The sequence below is a fragment of the Temnothorax curvispinosus genome, unplaced genomic scaffold (genome assembly GCF_003070985.1).
Source record: "Temnothorax curvispinosus isolate PA1 unplaced genomic scaffold, ASM307098v1 QBEX01013735.1, whole genome shotgun sequence".
Taxonomy (NCBI): domain Eukaryota; kingdom Metazoa; phylum Arthropoda; class Insecta; order Hymenoptera; family Formicidae; genus Temnothorax; species Temnothorax curvispinosus.
The window spans coordinates 227,308-254,589 of NW_020223515.1; the positions used below are offsets into that span (position 1 = coordinate 227,308).

General features: G+C 44.4%; 2 protein-coding genes across 3 annotated transcripts in view; one reads left to right on the forward strand and one right to left on the reverse strand.

Moving 5' to 3' along the window:
• Nucleotides 1-27,282, reverse strand: part of LOC112463921 — a 157,150-nt gene that overhangs the window by 55,974 nt on the left and 73,894 nt on the right. The gene's annotated exons all lie outside the window — the stretch shown is intronic.
• Nucleotides 1-27,282, forward strand: part of LOC112463916 (paired box protein Pax-5-like) — a 119,843-nt gene that overhangs the window by 32,157 nt on the left and 60,404 nt on the right. The window lies entirely within an intron of this gene.

Consider the following 27,282-nt stretch of genomic DNA (forward strand, 5'->3'; position numbering starts at 1 on the left):
TGCCGATGACTTACACGCCTCGCCGCGGTAGGTGGGAGACGGCGCTGGATGGTAATCACGAGTTTAAAGGGTAAACGATCGCAAGGTGTTGGGGGCCCGGCGTGGGGCCCCGTGGGCCCTGCCAGCACGCTCAATATTCAACAGGTATTTACATTCGCAAATTGTTTACGTCAGCCCACGATGAAATCTGTCAGGATTTCGTTCCGTCGGCAGCTCGACGGAGTTCTCTTCTCTTTCTCTCTCTTTCTTCTTTTCGTCTTTTCTTCTGATTCTTTCTCCTCGTCCTTCGTACGATGTGTTTCATCTCTGTTCTCACCTTCCTCCCACACGGTCCGACGAGAGGCACGCACAACGAGAAGAAGGTTGCCCTCTTCTCTCGCGTCCGTCCTTCCCCCGAAGCGGCGCGTAATTACATCTGGATATTAATCAAGCGCACGTCGGGAACGAGCACGGCGAGATCTTGATTTTCGTCCGCGCGGTCGTGTCTATTCGCGATCACTAGTTTAGTGTTCATTTAGTAATGCTTAATTGGAAATTGATTATGAAACATAGCGGCGGCTGTTTTTTTTACGCAAAAAACACTCATTTCGATCATGCTCATACGAGAAAAATTTAAAAAGAAACTCTTTCACAATGTAATGTGAAAATTTATGTATTTAATCGGTACACTTTAATGTCACTTAATTAATAAATACTTGCAATTAGTAGTCACACACAATGACAGTATTACTGTTCTGCTACCACGAGGTGCGTAACTTTCTTCAGAGAAATTGTTGTTCGTAAGACATCAATTAGCGAGGCCCGCGATTCCACACTACACAATTACATTCGAGCATCGATATACAATGCGGTATCTCCCACATGCGCCATATGTAGTGTGTACCTTTCCGCGATTTTTCAGCTCGCTCGCAAGATCGAGGCTAAAGATAAATAAGTCGTGCGCCGGTCAAACGTTCGTTGCAAACACGCAAAACCAGTTTGCTTTCCTTAATGTCGGACGATTACGTGGACATTTAGAAAAAAAGTGCCGCAACCTGCAGCAAACTATCGGCTGCTCGTTTTAATACCCGAATCGCGTCGGCCGCTTTAGAGTCAGCCGACGGTTCGTGGCAGCGGTAAGAGCACAAACTCCGTGCAGAATTTCAAATATTCCGACGAGTACGCGCTCGGCTCGTCGTGGGAGATCAAGCCGTGTTTTGATAACGTAAACGGAAAGCGTGCCTCGATGTGACCTCTCCCCTGAAAAAGCGCTCTCTAATCCCGCACTATCGAGATCCGTAGTTCTCGGCAGCGGCATTCGCGCGCGCGGCAGTTTACGCTCCTCTTCCCGAGTCCTGGGAGAGACTCGGACGGCGGTGCACGTTAACGTTTATCGTCGGTTATTAATACGGCGCGGATTACGCGCCGTAAGTAACGTCGCGCTCATACGCGTATGCGCGCGCGCACGTATATCTGTGTGCCTGTGTGCGCGGTTACGACGGCCAGCCGGTCCTAATTATAGCGTAATACAAGCGCGATCGTATGCCGCGGCTCGGCGCTTACGTAATCCCGCGATTATGCGGCTCTCCGCGAGTGCACGCGCTCGCGAGTGCGCTTACGCGCGCAGCGTAAGGCCGCATACCTCGCCTACCGATGGAAGCATTCGCCCCTGTACGCCGGTAGGTGGTGGAGTCTCACCAGCCGGGGTGATGCGGCGTTATCTCGTTTGGGATAATGACATTTGAGGCGCGCGGATTTTTGCTGAACGCGCGGAAAGTCGACGGCGACACGATAACATCCGGTTGCGGTATCCGCCGATCCGTACTGAGATTACTTTAAATCATGATCCTACGCAGCAGTCGCTTTGACCGATTTGCGTATACGCATAATTTTCTCGAACGTGCTTCAAAAGGCGTTTTATAGAGGAGAATGAGAAAAAAGGGGAATGAGCGAGACACGTGATGCTAAAAATTTAATAGCGCGAAAATTACGCACTGCGAGATTTTCCCTGTCATTAGGGTAACGCTTTTACACTGGATGCATTTGCGATGCATGTAACATTATAATTAAAGACACGATTTTTTAGGTCTCGATACTTAAATGGAGCCATACTGAAATCTATAACTCGTACAAATTTTAATCATTTCGATTTAATGGATGATTTCCTTTGATTCTCAAAAACTTTGCAAAAAATAAAGTTGAATACAGTTTATATCTTTAATTGGATAATTAATAAGGCTCAATTACGATTATATTTGTTACAATTTTATTTGTAAAGTCATAAAAAATTAGTATGATAATGTTCTATCGCGTTGGGATTATAAATTACTTAGAATTATAAATTAGGCTTTCTATATATTGCCAATTTAATTGAGATTTAAATTAATAGATTCAATGAAAACACAGACTATATCTAATTAATTAAGTGCATAGATAACATGTAAAATTTAAATATGAAAAAATGTAGATCGTGTCCGCTGTGTATCGTAATCGCGTTTGGATAATACATGATGATAAAGAATAGCTTAACGAGCTGACGTTTGTCTGGCTGAAATCAAATATTATCTGGTTGATTTGATTGCACGAACGCTGGCGCAATCGCGACGTGCCTGCACAGCGCTTTCCGCGTTCGCCGAGCCTCCTCGGAGAGATGCCACCGCCCTGAACGATTCAGGAAGCGAGGTCAGCACCCTGCCTCTTCCTTTTCTCCCTTTCTCGCTTGTCTCGATTAGCCGGGAGTATAGCGGCGCGATAACATCGGCCCGCGCCGCGAGTAGTCGCAGCGATAACGCGCTATCGCGGCTCCCGCGGTGAATCACCGAATGCACTTTGAAAGGTCATAATATTCTAATGTATCTCTGTTATCGATTCCCCACCTGCCCGGTTTGGAACAGGCGGCTGAGGCGGCATCGCGCGCGCGCAAGCGTGATTAATGACATAGCGCGAATCATAAATTGTATACTAGGCGATATTTATTAATTACGTACGGCGGTCACGAGGAATTTCGGAGCGATGTATCGGTAGCTCCTTCGGAAATATTTTATCTCGATACAAGCGTGCGCGAGAGATATGAGCAGATATATGGATTTATATACATCGCGCGAGAAACTGTCGCGGCTGCTTTTACGATTCTCGTTTGCTCGTTTATCGGCCGGATTTGAAGTGAAATAGAAATATTTCTGAGGAATTCAATTAAATGGATATTCAATTACTACAAAACTTGCAGATAAGTATACATATACATCAATGAGTAACGAAAGAAATTAAATGGGGATTAAAATTTACTCAGAATTCATTCGTACATTCTATTAGTTATCTTTTAAAACATCTGGCGCATTCGCACGATACGTCAACGTTTTACGACGTGGGATACTTATAGCTTGCCAGTGAGAACATTCCTTGGCGATGCGACAAAGTAATACGGCCGGTTCAACCGAGCTTGCTAATCAACAAAACTGTTTCTACCGACTGGTATCTGATGCACATGCCGCACGAGAGAGCCGCGTATGCGCTCCCGTATGTGTGTATGCGTATGTACGTGTGTTTTATTCGCCTTTCGCATAAGTAGTACGTGCAGTACCACGCCCGCGCACGCGAGAACTCGTTCGACAGAACGAGAAAGACGAGGAGAGAGACGAGAGAGAGAAACGGTACGCACTCGCACTCGACGAATGATTTGTATTGCTAAATAATCAGCGCCAGTTGTCTCGAGCAGTTGGTTTAATGACGACCGCGGGGAAAGCGAGCGGGGAGAGGAGAGGTGAAGCGAGTTACATGTAATACGCAATGCATACACAGACCATACATCCGTCCTAGCGAAGAGAAGTCGAGAGGCTTTTCTGCCGATCGCGCAAACTTTAGTTGGCGATCGCATAATTTCTGACCAAGCTATATCGTGCGTCTCGATATTTCAATATCGAGAGCGTGCAAGTGTCGAAGAATGTATGTGTGTGTCGACAGGACGAGCGTTGCTCAATTGGAATTTATACTTACCAATGCCGATTATGGAATATCTACAGCCATATATCTGTTCTTGTGTTATTTGACGTTAATATTTTACGCGTTATTTTTATGGTCTGGGAGATAAGTTTCTTAAAAGGATACCATTTTTTCATATCTGTTAAAAGCGTCAAGTATTTCGGTTGTGATAAACCATCGATGGATGATTTCTTCACGCGGAAATTTGAGGCCTCGATTCTAAATGGATTTGATGAGATTATGCGGAGGTGGCTTTCGCTTGGGATTTCGCTTCACAACTTCCTCCTCTCCTCTACGACAGTACCTCTACGTCGGGACGCTGGAGATAGAATCGGTACAACTCCAGGTGTATGTACAGAGTTGTGTTTATATCGATGCACGTATATTTCCTTGTACACAGACAAGGGTGTGGCTGCTCTGTGCAACGGTATCATCGTAGGTGCATGCCGGTCATCGGGACCAAATTCTCGTTGCGTTTCGATGATTGTAACCTTTCGCGAAGCGACGTCCGTTCGCGCGACATACACAAAGGAGTGGCTTTAGATAGTAGAGATAGATATGCCAGCTATCATAAATTTTCAAGGAAAAAAAATCTATATGTAAGTGTAATTGTATTTTTAGGTTTAGCATACGTTGCTAGGATGCACTTTGTTGGATATCATAATGTAATTTTCTGTCGTAATGCCATATAAATCCGCAATCTATTTCGAGAGGAAAGAGAGAGTTATCAAAAAAGCCATAGTTGCGAGCAACAGGTGCTTTTCACGCGATAGTTTTATTCGCGCGAGCTTTCCACGGGAATAATTATTGCTGCCGTGGTTCCGTATCGTCTATGAGATTGCTTACCGGCGGGATATTCATTTCTCGAGGTGTAAGGCCCCACTTAATTCGAACCCCCCGGGTCCTTCGGAGTGAGTAGCCTTCGTTTAACCTACGTTATATACATAGCACTGCAGTCGTGTATCTGTGTGCCTATGAACGGCGTGCACACGTAGCCACGACCGGTACCTGCTTCTCTGCCAATGCAAACGCCGGCTCGTAATGCTTGAGTACCGAGTAGTACGCGGATACTTGCGCAAACAGTCGGAGGAAGTGCAGTTGCGAGATCAACCGGTGAGCGAACCTGAATGCGTGCTCGCTATTGAAAATGCGTGTTGTATTTTAACGGTTTCACGCCGCTTTTATTGGTGCATCAGGTCCCATTATTGTTGCCGTTTTAAGTTTTTATTGAGATACGTTAGAGCCGAATTCTCTTTACCAACAAGTTATTCTCAATTTTTTGTCGACCAGAGTATTTAGATTTTATGTAAAAAAAAGATGAAATTTTTAATTAGTCTATAAAAATTGGGACAGGATATTTTTATATAAATCGCAATTATCTACTTGATGAAAGTATCTATGTACCATTGACTTTTTCTTGTACAATCTTTTCACGAAACGTGAGAAAACAAGAAATTGTAAAGATCGTACGGGTACATCTGCTTTCTACAAAAAAAAAGAAGAGACGAGTGCCTAAAAGAGAATATGTTTTCTGCGGGCGGGGGTATTCGCTGATATGCAACGTACGTGCGTAACCATTGACGAGCTATAGTGGGTGGAGATTCGATCATGCGTAACAGGTTGTTCGGTAGTCGTGTTTGTGGACTTTTTACGGGTTGCGTGTTGCGTGCTATTTTTAACAAGCGAGCAAAAAGTCTCGACGGAGGATTCCTTTCGCACCCGCCCGTCTGGCACCTCGATCATTATCGGGCGCAAGAAGATAAAACGATCGCTACGAGGACTCTACGAGTCTACGAGGCGAGATGTCGGCATCCCGTGTTCTTGGAGATACATTCGCTCGCGGCCGAGAGATTAATAATTATCGGGGTGCTTGTGAATGCTAATGGTTTCTGCGGCCTCTAGAAATAATCCGCGTAAGTTCGACAGAGCTTCCTTATTCGACATTGTATATAAGTCCTTAATTTCCTGAACTTCATGTGCGTTTAATAACTACTAGTTTGAAATAAATTGGGAATTATATATCGCGTGCTTAAAAAAAAATACTTTGATACTGAATAAAGCGTAAAGCGATATTGATCGAGCGAATAATCTTCACGTGGCGCGTTGAAGCGAATATGTCTCCGAACGTTGTTCAACGCATTGTACACCGGTCACAATTATTCCCTGCCGTCATAATAATTATACGAGTGCCCTGTGCACATCAAATGCATCATTCACACGTACGCGTGGAGTCCTCTCTTCTGCAAATCTCTCTCTGATCGGCCTATTATTATTAATAAGCTGAAGAACTACTGATCGGCTAGCGTCAATAACGGAAGTCGAACAGGTTCGTCTGGAAGTCTGATTACTAATCGTGACTACTACTCAACGCGTCCTTAAAGACAACCGTCCCATTACCAATTTAAAGCAAAAAAGAAATGCGGTCAGTGACAGTGACACAATCCTATTTCCAATCTTCCCATAACGATCTATAATCTGTGATTGACATTATAACACTTATATCGCACTAACATTAATAGTTGGACATTTGAAAAAATTCGTCGGTGTCATCGTTTTTCACCAACTACTCATGTAATAATATACGTCACGTCGACCGGTGATTCTTTGTTGCTTCTTCATGCAATTATCGTGTAATTTCTCTAACCAGTTCAATCAAGAGCAAGTACGCATTTGGCACACGCCACAACATCTTCATGGCGGTCTCCCCGGAGGCAGGCGGGGTTCTCCGAGTCGTTCGTAGACGGCATTGCCGGTTCAGAGCCGGCTGGTCAGCAGAGTAGTCTGTGGGGCGCCAGAGCATGACGCCATTAACGTAACGAGGCCACACGTTGCACCCTCGCGAGCACTAGACTATATCAGCCCCGAGTGCCTATGCCGCGCGGCGCGGCGCGGCAATGGATTTCTAGACCTAGACCTCCGTCGAGAGAGAGCCCGATACCTCGCAATTATATCCCAACCAAAGGATACATACGTGCATACGTATGGTACGGTTCGCCGGTTCGAGTGCATCGACGCCAATCGAGATCGGTCGCCGTAACTGCCAATGGAGCGACGACAAAGTCGTTGCGTCTGTTTACACGCGGGAGCGCACGTGCGTGCACCACGTGAGTCCGTAGCCACCCGGTGCGGCGTTCACGCCGTCACCGTCGTCGCCGCGCATGGTTTTCCGCTTGAACTGATTACGAACTGGTTTTTGATCATCCAACCGTTTGATCGCGCGGCCGCGAAGGTGCTTGGCTGTCACGTCATCTCTGCCGACGGATCGTTTCGTCCGCTCTCAGATTGTTGCGCCCGATCGCCGAGAACGGACGCCAGAAACGTTTAGCGAGAGTTCGCGCGTGTCAGTATTGTATCAAATTATCGAATTCGATCGCGACTACGCGAATAAAAACTATATTGCTATACGCAACACTTTTCGGCAATTAAAATTGTCGATAAGTATCGTTAACGGAGCTACAGCGTACCGTAGCGTTATCGTAGATAAATTATAGCAATATATCCGTTGCGCATCGACCTCACCGGAAGCGGGAACAAGCGGCGAAGCAGGGTCAGACGCAGGTCGACTCGACGTGCTCGTAACAAATCAACGACGGAATCAAAAGTACGTGGCTTGTCTCGCAGTCGAATTACGGTAAATTAGCGGGAGTAAAGAGTCAGCGCCGGCAAGAGCAGCAGGTACCTACATCGAAGAGAAGACGAGTCGTACAGGACGAGCGGACGGATAGGCAGGGGCAAACATAAATTAAGATGGGGGACTGATTATGAGGCGAGGGCAGGCTATCATTACCCGAACCATCGTGACCGGCCGACCCTGCAGCAGCCGCGGCTGCTGAACACAACGCGCTTGCTCGCTCGCTGTCGTCTCTCTCTCTTTCTCCATACCAGTACACGATGTTCGCGATCCGCCTGCCTCGTGCCCCGATAATGTCGGGGTGGGAAACTGCAAATTATTAATCTCCGTTCCTTGCATTACATAGTTCAACGAATATGAAACGAGTATTGTCAGAAAGATACAAAACCACCGTTTCGCGACCGTCGAGGCACCCGCGCCGCCGTTAGACGAAATTTTTCTTCCGGGTCAGTCCGGATGTGGTAGCGTAAAGCGAAACCGTCACAAGCCATAGTGCAATTATCGATTATTTGATGGTGTTACGAGCTTCTAATCACTATAATCTTGGCATTTTATATTTTTAAATGTTTTTTAAAATCTCTTTATAAATCATCTGCATCTTAAAAAAAAAAAAAAATTACGTTTGTGTTAGGGATCGAAAAACGAGAAAAGATATAAATGTAGAAAAACCACAAACGTCCATTATTGAGTGGCAGGTGTCGATACACGCCTACGTGACGAGGTCGCGGCGAGGACTCGACCGAGTTTCTGGTGCGATGCAATGCAAGCGCAATGCAACGGACAGTCGCGCAAATGCTAGCGCGATACGGAGAAAGTTCTACATTAAGTACCATGCTTTTCCTTAGCCAATCACGATCTATGGCGGGTATCTCTAAGTCGTCTGTCCACCGGAGGTGATGGGGCGACGCGATAAAGACCGATATACATTGCCCACGCAGTTTCTACGCTCGCGTTTCTTTCTTTCTTCCTTGCCCGCAGTTACATTGCCTTCCGTGGCACACCGCAAAGTAGGTCGCTCTCCGTAATTTCCGGTGAAATTCAATTACTGTATATTTCACACCTGATTTGATTGCATCGATTTAAACGTATGCATCTCCTGAACGGAATTCTGGAGCCCGGAAATGAGAGATTCTGGCGTCGCGATTCTTTCCTCGTCCCAACGATGCGTTATACGTAAAATTAATAATTGCGCTCATTAATATTCGATTCGTATATCGGATATAATTTCATCGAAATTATTTCAATGTCTGAGAATTCTACGGATCGTTATCGGGATCGAGGCTCGGCTGATCATGGCAGTCGATTTGCACCGTGCGACTCGCCGTGCGTGCTCGCGATTCGCGGCGGCTGCGATCCTCAACGGAGTCGCGCGATATACGTACCGATATATCTCAAGTTCTCGCGTGGCGATTAGTTGCGCAATTCCCGACACGGCCCCGGTACGTCATCGCTTTACCGACTCGTTCTCTCAACAACTCAGTTCTGACCTCTCGCGTATTTGTAGGTACATTCGGCATGTATAGGAAATTAAAAATTTTAGCTATATATCTATTGTTTGAGCAACTTGAAATCAAATTTCTTCGCAAAAAAGTACCAAGATTCCAATTTTAAATAATTAGTATCGAAAAGTTTGAACTAGAATCTTAACAATCGATCCAATCATTACTTGGAAATATTTGTGCGTTCGCAGTCACAGTTGCGGTCGCTGTGCGCGGTTTGCAATGCGCGAGTCGGTTTCAACGGCCGAGTTTTGCGGCCGATCGCGAACAATTAGAGATCGTATCTCGGCTTCTCTCTTTCCCTTTCTCTTCCCTCAGTGATTTTTTTTCTCTCTTTCTATCTATCGCCGTTCTGATTCTTCGCATTCTCTCTCTCTCTCTCTCTCTCTCTCTCTCTCTCTCTCTCTCTCTTTCTCTCTCTCTCTCTCTCTTTCTCTCTTTCTCACTCTCTTTTTCTCTCTTCCTTTCTTACCTCTTCTGATATAGAGGCAGGGCAGAGAAACGGGTCCGCGATTCAAGCTGAAGAAACATTACGTGTGCCGTTGGCAGTATCGATAAAAAACAATTCGTGCCTTTTCTCCGTTTGTAATTCTTCCGCCTACAATTGACCGAGATACAACAGCTGCGTGAACATCCGAGCACTTTATTCATCGATAAACTCAAGTTCGTTTCTCTATCAATTTATTAACGCTCGTTGCACCCCTTGTTTGTGATTTACATCTGCTTGTAATAAGACGTTTCTTTCGACCCTGTGCGTCTTCTCTCTAGCGTGGACATCGCGTAATTGTCGCAGAGAGGCATAAAACGCGTGTTACATCGTGAATCGAAAAAATTAATATACGCGCATAAATTATGTCCGTCATGTAATCAGAAATCACAGAATCAGAAATCGTGCGTATAGTGATATCAGTGTATTCTCGGTTAATTAACTATTTGCTGTTTTTGCTAAGTTAATGATTTGATTCAGCGCTAGAACGGACAAAATGTTTGCATGCAAACCTCGCTTCGATGTAACGGAATGGGTCATATTTGAAGCTGCCCATTCCGTTCCAACAACCAGACCATCGAGGTTGAACATAGCGTAATATCGCATAAAATTTTTATAGACCATTAGCAGCAAGCTAATAACTATAATTGAGGATGTAACGTGAATATAAATGTCGCTACTTGTTTCTGGAGTGAACGAGCCACCACCTCGCATAAATCTCCTCCCCGACGCGGTCAGTCCGATCGATGAACATATGAAAAACTGTAAATCTTCGTCGTCATTGTAAACGCAATTAGTGATATACTCGAGCGCGAGAGATATTTCTGTATTTCTGCTTGCCGATCTGCAAAAAGGTGTTGTTTGTGCCAATTTCAAACCGCAAATATTAGACTCACGGCCGTTTACAATATCTCGTCGTAAAGATTCATTAATGGTGACAATTTACGCCTTCGTAAACTGTCCCTGACATGACAGAAAATGAGGATTCCTCGCGAGGTCCTGGCCGCCTTGTTCAATAGTCTTTCGTAATGAAGGCGGAATGTCGATACACCCAACTTCCGATTATCGTTGGCCGCCGCGAGTCCTGCCGCTGGTTTATCACTAACGTTGATCCGTTGCTGCGGCAACATTGATATATCGGTCGTTCCGCACGACGCAAGAATCCGCGTCCACTCCCCGAACCCCGACGTTAGAAATTATCATAATCTCGCCGTGCGCCAGCGGATAATGCGGATGATTTCGCCGCGAGAGCCCAGAAGCGGGATTACAGCAGCCGGAGAGTTCCGTGTCCATGTGCCCCCGAGCAGCATGCACCGATGCACCGACGTTTTAAGAAGTTCCTTGCTTGCAAATTGTGCTGATTGGCTTCATAGGCAGATAGTTACGGAGCGCCCGAGACTGCCGTGGCCGTTCGCGTTGGTATTCTCGTAGAATACAACTGTATGTGTATTTATGTCAATTACGTCATTTTCGTCGGTCAAGAAATTTGCACATTTCGTCTTTTAATATCTAACCAAATTTATCAATACAAATCTTAAAAAAGGACATTGGAAAAATGTATTTTTATCTTACTTTTTATCGATAAATAAATTGGAAACGTTTCGCACATTAATAGGTAATTTTTAGAATTTTAGAGATATGCATACAAGAATTAAAAATCGATGAGTGATTAACTGTATGTTATGTAACGACGTAATGTGTACAATAAAATTTGTGAACATTATACATAACGTACAATGTTGGAGATTTTCAACATACATACGGGATCTCTATAGATCGAATATTGAAACTAGCTCGAATCGCAGCTTTAGCAATGTTACACAGCTATACGTTAAAGTGACACCCGCTGGCTGAGACGTTCGCCAGAAAAGGGTCTTACGGAAAAGACCTCGACCACACTACAAATGCTATAAAAACAATGAGAAGTGAGAAGTGAGAAGGGAGAAAGAAAAAAGAAAAGAGAGGAACATAAACAGGCGGCTTTATCTGCATAACCGCCTCGACTCACAAAAGTCTATGATAAGTTGGCCCGATAAAGACGACCGCTTGTAATCCCCAGCTTCCGCGCTCGCGGGACGCCGCGCCGTACATATATTTCAAAATGCTACGAGCTAACGGCTGTTTTTGAGCGATATTACGTTGTACCGTCTTGATTTATAGCGTCAATGCGTCGCATGTGGGAGGTTCTGCAAATTTACACGCTTCTCGATTTTGATCCAATTACGATTGCGTATATTAACACGCTGTTGCGATAATTGAAGATGCCTCAAGAAGAAGACGCAAAAATGACGTGATCGGTCAATCGATTAATCTTCGCGTCATATAAAATTATTAATTAATTATGATTATTCTTATTTGCAAAAATATTCAATTTCTTAAAAATTTGACCAAATGTTACGTATGGTTTAGTTTTAGTATCACTCGGATACATCGCGAAAGTGTATGGATTACGATATTTCGCGGTGAATAGATCCACGTATCGCGAACAATAGCGGCAGTGTCTTACCCGATACAGGTGATAGGTGGACTTAGGTGGCAAATAGCATGCACGTGTAACTGAGAATGCGACCGCTTAGCAAATATATCCGTGTGTAAACCCGCGTTACATATATACCGGGTGTGAGCGTGCGTCGCTAATATCTAAATTAAAATTCTCTTTTGTGTGAAAAATTGAAAATTTTTTAAAAGGGAAAGAAAAAGAAAGAGAAAACTCTCTCATACAAATTAACAGTATGATAATATCTTCAAAGTATGAGTCTGTTACTTTTTATGGCAAAGCAAGCGTTATAAACATAGATACTTCGATCGCGACCCAATCGTGCCTAGAATTTTATCGGGACATGTTTGGAGTGTACTACCACCGTGAATTTCAAATAAATGTTCTTTTTGCTCTCTAAGCGACGGATAAAGATCGAGATTCTATCGAGTAAAGGCGGACACCTGGTGTAGGAATGGAACGTAGGGAGCACGGGGGCGCGTGCTCACGCGTGTGCAGGTGACAATCTCGTTTGTGTTCACATGATAAACGGCTCCGCGATGGTGTTATAGACGTTTGACGTGCCGCGCGCTGACCGCATGTTCACCGAGGACTGTCAACCACGTTTGCAGCACATTCCAAAGATTCACACATATTTTCAAATTTTCTACTTCTCTGCTGATCTACATATATCTCTGTGTAAAAGCAATGATACGGAAAAATTGAACTCTAATTTCTATACATATTAAGATGATACGGGAGAACACATCGATTAATTGTAAAACGCGATAAGGGCCGGCAGTCATTTCCGGGTTTTACGTTCATCGCAAGTGACAATCTATTTCCTCCTTCGTGCGTTCGCACGATAAACCACTCTCGATAGAATTACCCGACGTCTCATGCGGCTTACGAGCGTTCCCTCCGCGAGGCCTACCATTTGCGTTGTACACGCATACCGGAGGCCTCGTTCACCCGGCTTAGTAACGCCGTCGTCCCTTTTCATATCCGCGTTAACCTCCGCGCCGTTCGGTTAATTGATCCGGAATACCATTCGAGCCTCTTAGGCTTTTTCCCGTCCTGCCCCTTCCAACTTACCCCCTCGCCTTCGGCCGGTCATCATCTCATCTGAAAGAAGCTCCCGGTCGGCCCGTTCTTTGACTCGGGGAGCGGAATTTCAATGCGTCCTACGGCCCTTCGGGAGAGAGATTCCCCAGTTATTCCCATAGTTACTTGCTAGCGAACGAGTACGTGCGGCGATTTATCGACGTTTCGATCGAGAAATGGAAAAAGCACTTGGCGAATATCTAAGTTGGCAACTTCCACTGGGAGCGCGATGACGCCTAAGTACCAGGAATGCTGATTTATTGTCCGGCTCGCATTTTTCGCGTAAATTGTATGGCATATGATTCCCGACTGAAGTTTCGAATTTTTTTTATTCTACGACTCACGTAACGACTTTATACTTGCGTCTAAACTCTAAAGGATGCGGTCCTCATCCTCTCGCAGTAAGGATATCTAAAATCGGCGAAGAACATCGCTAAACGCCTATTTCCGCGGACTCGAAAATCGTACCGCGATGCATACTCGATCGTACGTGATGCACGATGCGAGCGGGCATCAAATAGGCGGTTCCGCGACTTAAAGACGAGTTTGCGGAAAATCCAAGTAGCAAGGACGAGCGCAGACGATCGCGAGGCAGCGAGTAAAGGCGGTTATTACTTAATTCTAAAGGCAAGCCTTTAACATTACGTACGATTAACCGAGCGCTCGCAATCAGTAATCGGATCGATCTTTCGTAGGTCGCGCAAGATCAATGTAGAACTTATGTTAGCGGTGTAGGTACCTCGCGTACGTAGCCATACGTTCATCCTGTGTGTGCCTAGGTATCCTAAGCACCTAACTACACGATCTCAAGCACGGAGACCGGCCAGCCAGCAGGCCGATCTGCTTAGTGCAACGCACAGGATCGCTCTATGACCGGTCTATAAATCTAGTAAATCTTAAGACGATGGCTGTTTTATCGAGCAACAAACAGGTTACTAATGCGCCACGCTCCAATCACGGGCTCGCGTGACGCTCCGAGTAATGCCGCCTCGGCCAACATTTTTCCCTCTTCTCGTCCTCGTCTCGCTCTCCTTTTATTTCGGTCCACTATCTTATGCTCGCGCGTCGCGCTTTTCCAAGCGATCCGTGGTATCCTAAAGGTCAATTCACAATCCGTCATCCCTCAGAATAGTTTCGATATATCTAATTGAAAAAAATTGTGTCTTCTTCCTCGGCAAATACCTGCAAGTATCTTGTTTAATTCGTTTAGTCACGGCGTGAAATAAGTAAACGCTCGGTTAATCCGCTGTTTCAACCCCGTCGACTCGAGTGAATTTTTCCAAGGTAGCACTCGCACGCGGAAGCGACCAACTGCAACGTACCGGATTGTCGCAAAAAGCAGCGCATGACACGCGCCGCATTGCTGTGCGCCACGCAAGAAGCGCTAAACTGTAAAGTATTTCTCATATATCTGAGTAATCGTGGCGCAAGTGAGCACGGCGAAACGCATCTGGTCACATTTCGACGTTGTACCGGAAGAGCGTAAGAACCTTAAATCAATTTCAAGGCAATTCGTGCAATTTAGAAGCATCTGTATGCGTGCACTATTATCGCGTATTAGAGATATAGCGGAGCTAAAAGAGGAGGAAGGGCAGAGAAAGAGAGAGAGGGTGGGGGAAGGAAAGGATTATATTCTCCAGTATATTATACACATATGTATGTATATATATACATACATATGTAAACACGTGCATGCACACGCACATTTTACCATTTTTACTATTTGAATATTTAATGTCCACTTATAAATATATATCTGTGTGTATAATTATCGCTAATACTTATTACATTGCAAAAGCACGGTATATATAAAGCGAGTATACGTGTTTGTTCTACAGTCTTAATCGCGCTAGCTTCATCTATCGTCTTATCGCGTGCGAGTGTGAGTTAGCCTTAAGCTCCGACAAGAGCTATCACCCGAGATCCCGGCGCGGTCGCGCAATTTATTTGAGGAACGACAGGCGTTGTCTCCCGCCAGTGTACTTCCTGTTTATCATAAAACTCGAGGTGCGCTATTAATTGACACGATAAATCGCGCGGCGTCATACGTGTCTCCGTAAGGGGATTAATAATTAGATGATGATTATATGCGCGGCCGGGCTGCTGCTCCCCGTGCCGGAAACCGATCGTTGACCGCGCACCGTTTCTATCCTTAGCCTGTTTCGAGCGCGCAATGCCGCGCACGTTGCGCGTTGCACGAAGCGAGCGATATTTACGGCACGATGTGTGTGATAAATACGAAAGTGATTTAAGCGAGTCGGGTGGAACCGGTGGCGGAGCTTTTTGTTCGCGCCGCGGTGTAGCGGTCGCGATATTATTTCGATAGCGACCGCCATCGTTATTATACAAATGAGATTGTACACCAGATTTACCGTTATGCGAGATATTTGCACACGCGGCTATTTTTTTCAATTTTCCTGTCTGCTACCGACCATTCTGAGTAACTTGGGCAAAAGTCGAATAAGTCTCATGGGAAATTGATGACGAACGTGTTTAAACGTGAGCCAAAGTGCATTTGTTACGAGCAATTAGGACCTTGACTGTAGGAAATTTTAAGTATGCTTTCCGGATTGCGTGGAAAGTACTGGACGATCTCTGTCTCGTAAATAAGTTATTAAAGCGTTCCAGAAAGGATAGAGCCGCCTCTCGCACGCTTTTCCATCCTTTCCGTCGCCTGGCTTGCGACCGTTAACGAACCAGAGCGCATCGTATTGTCGCAAATTGTTCGAAAATGCATCATCCTGCGAAGTAGAAAGCATGGCAAAAGCGAAAATCTGACGATGGCGGTACCGACCGAGTTTCCAAGCTTGCTCGACGAAGCGCCACTCGAAACTTCCTTCTGCTTTAGTTGGGAATATTATGGAGATCACTTCCGGATTGACGTAACGATGAGCAAAAATCAACTTTCGAAAGTCAGATCCTCCAATTCGCCGTATCGTCGATCGGGCAGGCTCGAAACCGCAAAGCCTGTCGAAGAAACGTCGTGAAAGTACGTCGCGATTTAGTTTCGTCGATCTGTCCACAATAGAGTCGCTCTTCCGGGTTAAAGTCAATTTTCAGATGCGAACAAAATCGCTGACAAGTTCTAGTTTCTATTCCGTGGTAACCATCACAATTTTTGCTCCGTTTACACTCTCTTGTTCTTGTGACAAGCGGAATCGAAAGTTTCGTTGCGTCTGATTGATGGACGGACTTGGATACTGACGTCGAAAAAAGGACATCTTTTAATAAACGTTTCTTTAATGAAAGATGAAGAGTGTACGGAATATTCGCTACCAACCGGACAGAACGTTACCTTCGGGGTTTAGAAACAGTTGACCGGACGTGGATAATGGCTGGCATGGCTACAGCTGAGTACGCCGACCCATCCTTCCTACCGGCACGCGGGTGTGCAATAAGCGGGATTGCGGTTTTAGGATGATAGGCTGTCAAGCCGGGTTGCAAATTATTTTCAGTGGAAAGTATGACATTCTTTTGTTCCTCGAATTATACAAGGAAGTGCGCGCGAAAAAAATATTTTTTTTGCCCGGGCCCATTTAAAAAAAAATCTCACTCACATCTCGTCTCGAAATATCAAGGATTAAAGGAAAAACACTAAACGCGAACGATCGAACATAAATCGAATTCAATCCGTGGTAAAACTTTTATGGTTCTGCGCTGAGCGTGCCGATGCGAAAACTGGAGTGAGAAATCTCGGCACCTCGTTACGCTTGAACCATCTATACGGACAAAGTTTAAATATAAGAGTGACAACGGGGGATATACTTTGCATAATAGGAGACCGATGTTAGCGATGCCTAACAATAGTCGGATGCATGCAGCATGCGTATTTCGCTATGGCTCGTTGATTCCACGCGTGCTGCGCGTATTCACGGCTCCTTAACAGCCGCCACGATCGTTATGCTATTACGTGTTGTTATCACTATAGCTCGCTATAGTTATCACGCCGCTTTATTCGACTTTTCCAACGGAATTAAATCTTATCAGATATTATGTCATTATATCATTTTGCGCATGAGATGAACAGTTTGAAAAAAATTATGTTTTTAATGGAACAAAAGAAATGTCTTTTCAATCGATTATACATTTTCAATTGTTCAACAAGTAACAGGGTGCACGGAAAATAAAAAATTACAGAATCTAATATGTTTTATAGATAGAATAATTATCCGAATCCGAGGCATAAAGAACAATAACGCGGCATCAAGGCAAACCTTGTCAGTCTAAGCTTTACACTCTTGAAAATTGGCGACTACCCTGGGGAAATTAAATGGAAACGTCAATAAACGCCTCGGGAAGTATTCTCTCCGTAATATCGGTTTTATGATCGTGCGCTCGCGGGAGAAAAATCTGTAATTCCTCGTGGGAAGAAACGTGCACCGTGCATCGTCGCTGCCACTCGTAAATAATCCCTTCCCGTGGCGAGAGGTGAGCTTTAGAGTTAGCACGCTGCAGGACTTCGGTGTGTGATCTGAATTGGACGGTTGAAACTTAAACGACAGGCGTTTGCTTATAAATCAAGATCAGACGAGCTGCTTCCTCGAAAGTAACGTACGTAATTCCAACATAAAAATATTACGAAAGTGAATGAAGTCCGAATATAATTCCACGAATTACGTGAGGATAGATATTAATAAAATATCGTCACACTTAATCGTTCGACGCATACCCACGGCGTTGATAGCTAGAGAAGAGAACTGGTACTCGATAAAATTGCATTATAGTATTTTTTGATTTGTGTTTAAACGCTCGGCACAGAGTTTGCACTCAACGTCCACGGATACACGTAACGTAGTGTAAAATAGTCGTGGAACGTACATTTTATAGCTCATTAAGAGGCACCCGAAGCCATGCTGAAAGGAGAGGTCGGAATATTCGAGCGCGGAACGTGAACCGAGAAGAATACAGTCTATACCGTGCGTGGTAATTTTCAACGCTGAGCTGCAAATGGGCTAAACAACTCGTATCAATTTTTCATGGGAAACGTCTGGGCGACAAACGGAAGAAAGCATTTAATATCCAAGCGAAATGTCCGCCCTGCGCGTCGGATATTAATGAAAATGTCCGCGCCGATACGGATGATACGGATTTTATAGCATGCAATGGGAGAAAATTATCGAAGCTGCATTCACATGCAGTATGCATGCGAGAATGTACTTATAAAGACTCGAACCCGCGGCGCTTCTCTTTCTCTTTTTATATTACGGTATTGGAATTCTTTACTTGTATTATATAATTATGATAGTGTTGCTACTCTTATTTTGTTAGAATAACGGATGACTTTTATCGACTTTCTGCGGGCATTAGAGAAGTGCAGTAAGGGGAGCAACGTATTCAACTGTTGTTAAACCACATTGAAGTTCGTATTGTTTGTCACTGTAACGTACTCCCGTGAGTATCTGGCAGATGTGTAACGACAAAGCGAGAGCACGAGTGGTGAAACAGGAGTGGCCGAATTCGTTCGTATTCCCTAATAACTTTACACACCTTGACAGAGAAAAGGCCACGGGGTCGTAAAAGGCAGCAGCGATAGCGAGCAACGGTAGTAGCAGGTATACCGACATCCGCGGCTGGACGTAAAAAAGTCGTGGAAATAAAAACCCAGCGTAATTATGTTTACGAGCCGCGCGACTGCGACAATATAACTGCAGGAAGGAGGGTAGCGGAGGCGAAGAATGGTCGGACGAGAGGAGATGCAGGAAAGAGAACGGAGGAAGAAGAAGCGGAGGACGAGGGAGGACGACGCGGGTGACGTCGTGTCGTTGTTGCTATAAAAATTGGAACGGCTGCCCTGACGTATGTGAAAATTTCATAGTCGCCGAATGACGAGCACTTTTCTCGGTAATTCTGCGACTGAGCTCATTCGACTCGAGTAAGTACGGCGAGGAATATCGCGAAGCACAATAAGTTTGCTCAAAAGAATAATCTGTACGAAAGATCCGTGATAAAATTCCTCCAGTGACTAAAAGTAGATTGTCAATTAATTTTTCTACAAGATTAAACGTGGTAATCGAGATCTTCGCTAAATAACGCAATGATTCAACAACGAAATCAAATAATAGAAAAAACAACAGTTTCTATCAATATCAATCGATATTTTAAACGAAATAAGCGCGCGGCGAACTAATCTTGCGAATTAATTATAAGAGCTAGGATTGAATATAGCGCGAACGTGGCGAGCATACCGAATTGACATCGTTGCGTTTTGCAACGGCAACGCAAGAAGGCTGAACAGACAGTGCGATTTCATTTCTCGTTATTGCACAGTTAATTGCTAATCGATTCTTGTACCGCTACAGTTGCCAATCACAATGTGGTACGACCCTGACGAGAGCCTTCACAGGTAAAGCAACGATCCTAATCGTTTCATCGTTAGAAATAATTCTCGCGACGTACTGCTTCCGCCGCGCTCTGACTTTCTTTCTCGAGGTTGAAAACGGCGTGATCCTTCAGAAAAGATCGCGAAGTGAGAAATGAGCAAGTCTATTGACAATTTATTCATCGCAATTTTTTCATTTATTTTGATTAGATCGCTACGTCGAGCCGGTGTAGATATTTGCACGAGGCAAATACGCTCGAATAAGATAACAGACTGTTATTTGCTATATATTTGAATTTGAATTTGCAAGTCGCCAATCACATAGGCGAATTACACAGTCAAATAAGTTACATCATCTTTACGCACTAGCTTAAGGGTTTATCGATCGCGCTATGCAATTTCCATATAATAATCGTTTTCACAACGTTCGTAGAACGCTTCGCAAAATCCAGTCTATCAAGAAATCTGACATCGATCGCGCAACTCCTTATTTACTAAGGACTCCGTCGTCACGGCGACGTCTCGTTTCGATCGATTCGCTCCGTCGAAAATCGCGACCTAAGCTTATCTTACTATCCTTTGGTGTATCATCAACGTCCACTTTTCGCGACAGAAGCGATATCCTCGGACCAACGTGTACGCGAGATTGTGGGCGGATATGAAATACATTCGCGTCATCGCCTGGCGCGCACCAATCTTCTTCGATCCTGCGATCTATCTTTCCCCGAACGCGCTGTTATCTCCATCGTAGGCGCATCGCATCAGTTCTGCATCGTAGGTACTCATTGACCGGCTACTATGCCGCGATGCAACCCTGGCTTCCTATATTCCGATTCCTATTTATAAGACGAGAAACATGGCGAGGGGAATAGCGGGAGAGGAGGCGCGGGAATGAAGAGCGTTTCTAAACGGCGGTTACCGTGTGGTCTGGCGGATCATCGTTTAGATAGATCCTGTTGTATCGCGAAATTCACATCGTACAAGGCGCCTATAACTTTGAAAATCCTTCGAGTACTCTTGTAATACTCATCTTGCTGTTCTGCGATCGTCGAATTCTGATCTTGCAATGTCTTATAAAATTTCAAAAATTAATTATAACCAGCGTATCGATTATGCATAAATGTCTAATCAATTAGATTGCTCTAGTACATGCACCTATTATATCTAGTAACTGTAGTATATCTAGTAACATGATAAATTTGAATATTTATTATCCAAAATTCAAAATAAGAGAGAAAGAAAAATGCATGTTTTATTACATCGTTTATTTTATGCAATATGCGAATAGATGACTTTAAGGAAAATTACCCTTCGAATTAATTATTTCGAATCAAGCTAGATGTCTAAAATACACAAATAGTCTGCAAGATACGGACGCGTAAAGAATATCAATGATACTTTCTCGAACATCGTCACAGTTTATCTCTTGGACGGAAAAATACGGGCAATTTACCAATCCATTTAAATGAACCGACGTGACGCGACGTCGGTAACAGGTGAAGAGAAAGAGGAAGAAAGGATTCGTGGGACGCCGGGTTCAGTCCGAGCCGCGCTCTGTACACGCGTACCTAGTACCACGTGTACCTAAGTCCTAGTTCAAAGGATTCAAATTGCCCTTCAATCTGCTAGTGCCTCACTGCTCTTCGACTGAAGCACTTAGGCGGCCCGCAGTCGGCTGAATCATGTTTCACGATCCCTCTTTACTGTCCGTACTGAGGCTCTTAACACTGTTCTCGTTCACTCGTGCGCACGTATTCGCAGCGCTAAGTGGCGTTTCGCCGGCAAATCGATTCCACCTTCCATCCTCGAGAGGATTCCGAGAGAGAGAGAGAGAGAGAGAGAGAGAGAGGGGAGATATGGACATCGTTGCTTAAATCGGACGACGATATTAATCCAGCAAATAGGCGCTGGAAGGATACACTCCCATTGCATGATTTGTTCACACTCTAACGCCATCGATAAAAGTCATCGATTGCGTACGCCTTCGATCATTCCGTTAGACTTCTAACATTTCCATTTGTTTATATTTGTTTCTCGTGTTAACGGCGATTCTCTCTATACAGATCGATCAATGTAAACCGATCGTTCAATTCCAAACGGAGATGGAATCACCATTTACATCACTATGAAATGACGGTATTAATTCCGCCAACAGTACCATAAGATCGACTTTCGATATAACATCGATAAGAGTCATTTCGTCCATTTTTCATTCCGTTCCTTCCTCTCGTTCCGCTTCAAACCTAAAAGTTCTCTAATATACGACGTGCGATGTACATTGACGATCGAATCAGGAAACAGGTGATACGTTTATCTAGCTTTGCGGATCTGAAGGAGGAAATCAAGTTTACGGCCCGGCCGACGGAAATTATCGTGTATTATGAGATTTTAATTCGCAAGTTTCGCGGTAATGGAATTTCGTTAAAAAATAATCGCATTTCTTTGCCACTACTATTGCAAAGTCGTTGTCGATACAGAGACAATTCTCGGGCGACTAAGATTTCACGCTCGACTTTGCAAGAATCAATCCGGTGGAATCGAGGAACTGGGAAGTGAAGAAAAGGAAGAAAGTTGCGCGGCACAGGGGTAGGAGATAGAAGAGAAGAATTTGCCCCTTGACAGACTCGGTTCTGCTGCGAATCCTCCGGATGGATCCGATCGCCGAGTCATTTTCTGCGGTCGCGGCCGCCGGTTATTGGTTATTGGCGAGCGGTGTCAAGAGCCACTCGGAAACTCCTCATGGGAACTTCTCTGGTGACCGGATCACTTCCGTGTCGATTAGTCAACTTTGACTCCGCTTTGTCATCTTCACGAACCGAAGTGGCATGAAGAATGAGGATTAAGACGCGAAATGAACCGCTTTGAGATTTACAGGATTGCACTGATTGCAAGCTTTATTTCTCGTTCGTGTAAGATCAACGAAATATGCGTTATATAATTGTTTCAAGGTATTTATTTGTACTTAATCTGCGCGCACACACACACATACACACACTAAGCACTTTACAAGCTATTCTTCTAATAAATAAATAAATTTGAACCGAACATGTTTATCGTATCCTCGAGTAATTAGTCATTATTGGGGAATCGATAAGCAATCTCGAAGATGTTTTCCACTTAAGATACTGAAGCGCATTATAGCATTAGGAGAGAACTATATGAAAGCGAATAGTAGGTGGAAAGTGAAGAGGAGGAGGAAGAAGAGAGGGAGTGGTTATCTTCTCGTACTTTGGAGATCTCGTTTAGATCGGAATCGGATACTCATGGCGGAGACGTCTAAATCGGCACGCGGAAGAGACCAACGACCAACTAAGTTGAGAGAGAGAGAGAGAGAGGGGGGGTGAGGGGAGAGAAGTGAAGGTGGAAGAAAAGCAGAACAGGATGAGAATAAGGATGACGAGGAAGAGGAGGAGAATGGATGAAAAAAAGGCAGCAGCTCCTCGCGTGACTACGTTCGAGCGTCCGACACGTAGGTATACGTCGAGGCCTGTCCGTGTTTATCAGCCATCACCCTCGGCAAACCGCGCGGCGGAAACATGGACGAGCAGCAATCGTTCGACCCTTCCGAGCAGTCGAAGAAGCATTTCGGAAGGAAAAAGCAATCCGTCTTTCCATTCTAGCCAGCTGGCAGATATCGATATCGATCGAAATGCAGAAGCAAGACAGTTATTGGGGATTAAGACAGTCGATTGGTTAATTACCAGCGAACGATATGTTTAGATATTAGACACCGATATGCGTAGGCAGATTACCAGTCGAAATTATGTAAGTGTATTTACGTAATCGTACCCAAGTCAGGCCACTGGCAGAACCAGTAGTCGCACTCCGCGCCTGCGTCGCTTTCTCGAGGCCGCAAAAAGGTCAATACATTTGTCGAAATATCTAGGAGAAACATGAATTTGTGAATACACCACTCGTTACTTAGGAACTTGTAATACGTCCTCGAATAGGAAAAAAAAAATACGACAGGCCGTACGGGTGAGGCAATATTCGCACGAAACTTCCGCGGGGAAGGACACTCAACAATAAAATCTCTCGTAGAGAGACCAAGGACTTCCTCGAAGCTCGATCTGTAACGATGGGAATTTGTCCGAGGAAACAAGCGGTAACACCTCGCTCGGAGATGGAATGAGAGGAAGAAAAGAAAGAGGAGGAGGAAAGCGTCGTCGAGGAAGGAGAAGAAGCGTCACAGATTAGCACATCTTACTTATACCTCGGTAAGGACAGCAGCGATGAGTAACGAGAGATATACTATTACCAGGTTCCTGGTACTTCGATTAATTGGCTGATACAGTTATAAGGGTGGAAGAGAGAGAGAGAGAGAGAGAGAGAGAGAGAGAGAGAGAGAGAGAGAAGAAAAGGAAAAGAGAATTCAATGATTTCGCGATTTGCTCGACGCCCTCTCATGATTAATTTACTGCAATGGCCACGATGAATCATGTTGGTGATTGTCTCATTCACGATAGCGATGTCACAAGTGAAAACTTTTATAAACAGTTTGTGACAAATACATGAAAAGAAATCCAATGTTTGATATCTATTAATTAATACCATTGCAAATTTTTACTTGTTATCAAGAGGACATTCTATTATTCGGAGCATGCGTTACAGCAATTTGTCCGCTATAAAAATTATTTGCAACGTATATTCCTATCCATCGACTTATGTGTTAAACGTGATTCAGAAACGGTTTCTTGTATATATATCTTTTCAGCAATTCGATAAAAACTTGATAGCATTCGTTCGCATCGATTGCCGGCCGATGTCGAATAAACCGTTCCCGTGTTTATTCGCGGTCGTTGGCGACGCGAATGAATAACCCCGAAGGCATGACCGAGAACGGTGAAGACAACGGAGTTAAAGCGATCTATCTGGTGGCGCATTAGCATAAACGGGCGGTGTGTTGCGGCGCGCGGCGCGCATTGGGACGCTAACATGTAGCGCGGCGCTCACTTCTCATGGAAAGTCGATGGATTCGCGCTTGAGTGATCTTACCACTCAATCGGTACCCCGTTCACACCTCTGCTGAGTCATTCGGCGGCGGGATATCACTTATGTCATGGCCATTGTACGATTTTGCTGCCGGAGCGAACGTCTTCGTGTGTGAATCGGTGTATTAAATCGAAAGCATTATAATGCAATAATTATTTCGAATGCCTTTTATATTTCTGTTAATCTTCTTCTGATTCAACCACCGAGAGCTTCAGGATGTACGGCTTGTTTTCTTTGCCGTGTCGCTTTCTCTGTCTCACAACGACAAGTGTTTCATTCGCTCGGGGGGATAGCTAACCCCGGGGACCTTAGCGCGCGATAGTTACTGCAGCTTCCACTTCCTTTTTATTTCTATTTTCCTTGCCTTTTGCAGCTTCAGAAACGGACGAGTATCGCGTTACTCGCAATTTCCTGGTGTCCGGAGCACGCACGTGGACCAAGCGGATGATTCCTTGGGAGGGGCACGCACTTAACTGCACGGATACAACGGTTGTTTCGTTGCTGGATACTTCGTTTTTGGCTTACACATACACGCGCGCGCATATAGATACACATATACACTTGACCCTGCCTGCTCGCTGCCTCGATCTACTCTTTCGCTTCGTTAGGCAAAAAGCAATGCATGCGGTAGATATACCGGAAAATGTTGTCTGATACCCTTCCCGCCTTGTACCTTATCATATAGCAATTAAAATAGAAGTCTATACCTACCTCTTCAAGACATACGTGTATCAATTACAAATAGCTAACATGGGTCGGGTTAATACGTGAGCTAATTTCAGTCACGTTTATCTGCAATTTTAGAGTAGCCGTCGTGAATATATCGCACCGCTGCTTAAGATATTGCTTACCACCAAATATTATTACTATATAATTTCTCTAGCGATAAATTAAAATATCCCAATTACGAAGGCGATCAACCAAGATATTCGATAACGGCATCTTGTCTTACGATCATTTATTTTCGACGCTTCAGCTTCTATTATATGAATCCTATTATAAGATCGAAATCATATAATATTGCCATTGGAACACGTAGATTTCAAACACGTTGGAAATGTCAGTTATCAGCCACGACAAGAAAACGCATCGGCGTTAATCATGATGGTGCTTTATTTCCTACAAAAGAAATATACGGATACATCGCGTTATCCGTATAATTTCCCGAGTGTCCGGCTTACACATGCATCATTGCGAGACTCGAGCGGGAGAGGAACGGTCAATGGAACATCTCGATTCGCGTAGAGTGCATAAATTCAACCATTGTTCTGCAAAATAATCGGTTGCTCGCTTTCGCATAATTAATTTCAGATCAGAAATTTTTAAGATACAGCATCGGTCAGATTTCGTGCCGAAATATTCGAGTTGTAATCGTAAATATATACATTTTAATTAGCCGTATTTTAGTTAATTTTTTATTGCATTATAAATTAAATGTACACCGAATATTTTTATTTTCTACAAGAAAGGAATTTCAAATTAGTTTCGATGAATACATGTAATACTTATTGCACGATATTATTGTCGCTCTATATTGCATCATTACATACTCGATTGCTATTACGATATGATAAGTCATCCGATTATATATTTTCTAAAACATTTTTTATTTTACTGAATAAAATAACTAGTGATATTTGATCTCACACTGCTCTAAAAAACATCACGCATTATATATGCTTTAACGATAGATATGTATTACGTATACTTCATAAGTGAAGTCATTAATCTGGTACGAATATATATATATATATATATATATATGTATTCTTAGATAGTTGCCGGGGAGAGCGTGTACCTGCATGCGGCTAAAATTACTTAATCTACGACATGCCAGTCAATAGATATTACGCCGGACAAAAAGCCAACGATTTGGTTTTCCGCTTCTAACTGATCCTGAAAATGACCCTGCTGACGAGCACGCCCTTGAAGCGCATTGTTAATGCCTCTTATCTTATTATTAGTGTCTGCGGCAAAATTTGTATTCTACTTATTTGAAATCGGACAAACATAAAAGCGCAAGTATAAATCCCTTTTGAATCCTTTTCCAAAGGCAAATAAATACTATGTCTTATAGCGAAACGCGAGGGCGGCGGATGACCTTACCGCGCCTGCAGTTATACACCATCGACTCGCGAAGCGTCGCTGATACATTTCTGCCATGTCTTTTTACACACCCGCACAAGCATACAGGTATATCGCGTTACACGTAATTCCCAGTGTGCGCGGGTCTAATAGAGAGGAAGAGATGTAGCGTGCGTGCAACGCGCGAAAAGAGCGGGAAACAACGAGCGGGCAGGAGGGAGGAGGACACGAGGAGAAGAGCGCGTAGGTAGCATTAGTCGTCGATCGCGGTGCTCTTGTTGTTAGTAATGCCGCATGGATAGCGGAATGCGCGAATTCTTCGGAGAGAGAGAGAGAGAAAAAAAGAAACAGAGAGATAGATAGCGAGAGAAAGAGAGAGAGAGGGAGAGAGCAATAGGCAGTGCTGCCGGTACATGATGCCGATGCCGCTGGCCTGCACGAGTCGCTACGGTGCAGTGGCAGGAGCAGCGACCAGCGACCGAGCAGATGTCGGCAGAGGTGAGGGAACTGTGGGCGTCCTTGCCCCGGGGGACAGAGACGCGGAGGGCCCTCAGGAATATAGGATACCGCTGACTTCTTAAGCGAGACCAGTGCAGGCTTCGATTCGGGAAAGCAAAATTCCGTCAATACCTGAAAATACGATCGTCTACCATCGAAAATACTCGAAGGCAGATGGACATATCAACTTTTTTTCTGATACAAGCTTATCTCAGCCGGAACAGCCTTCATTCG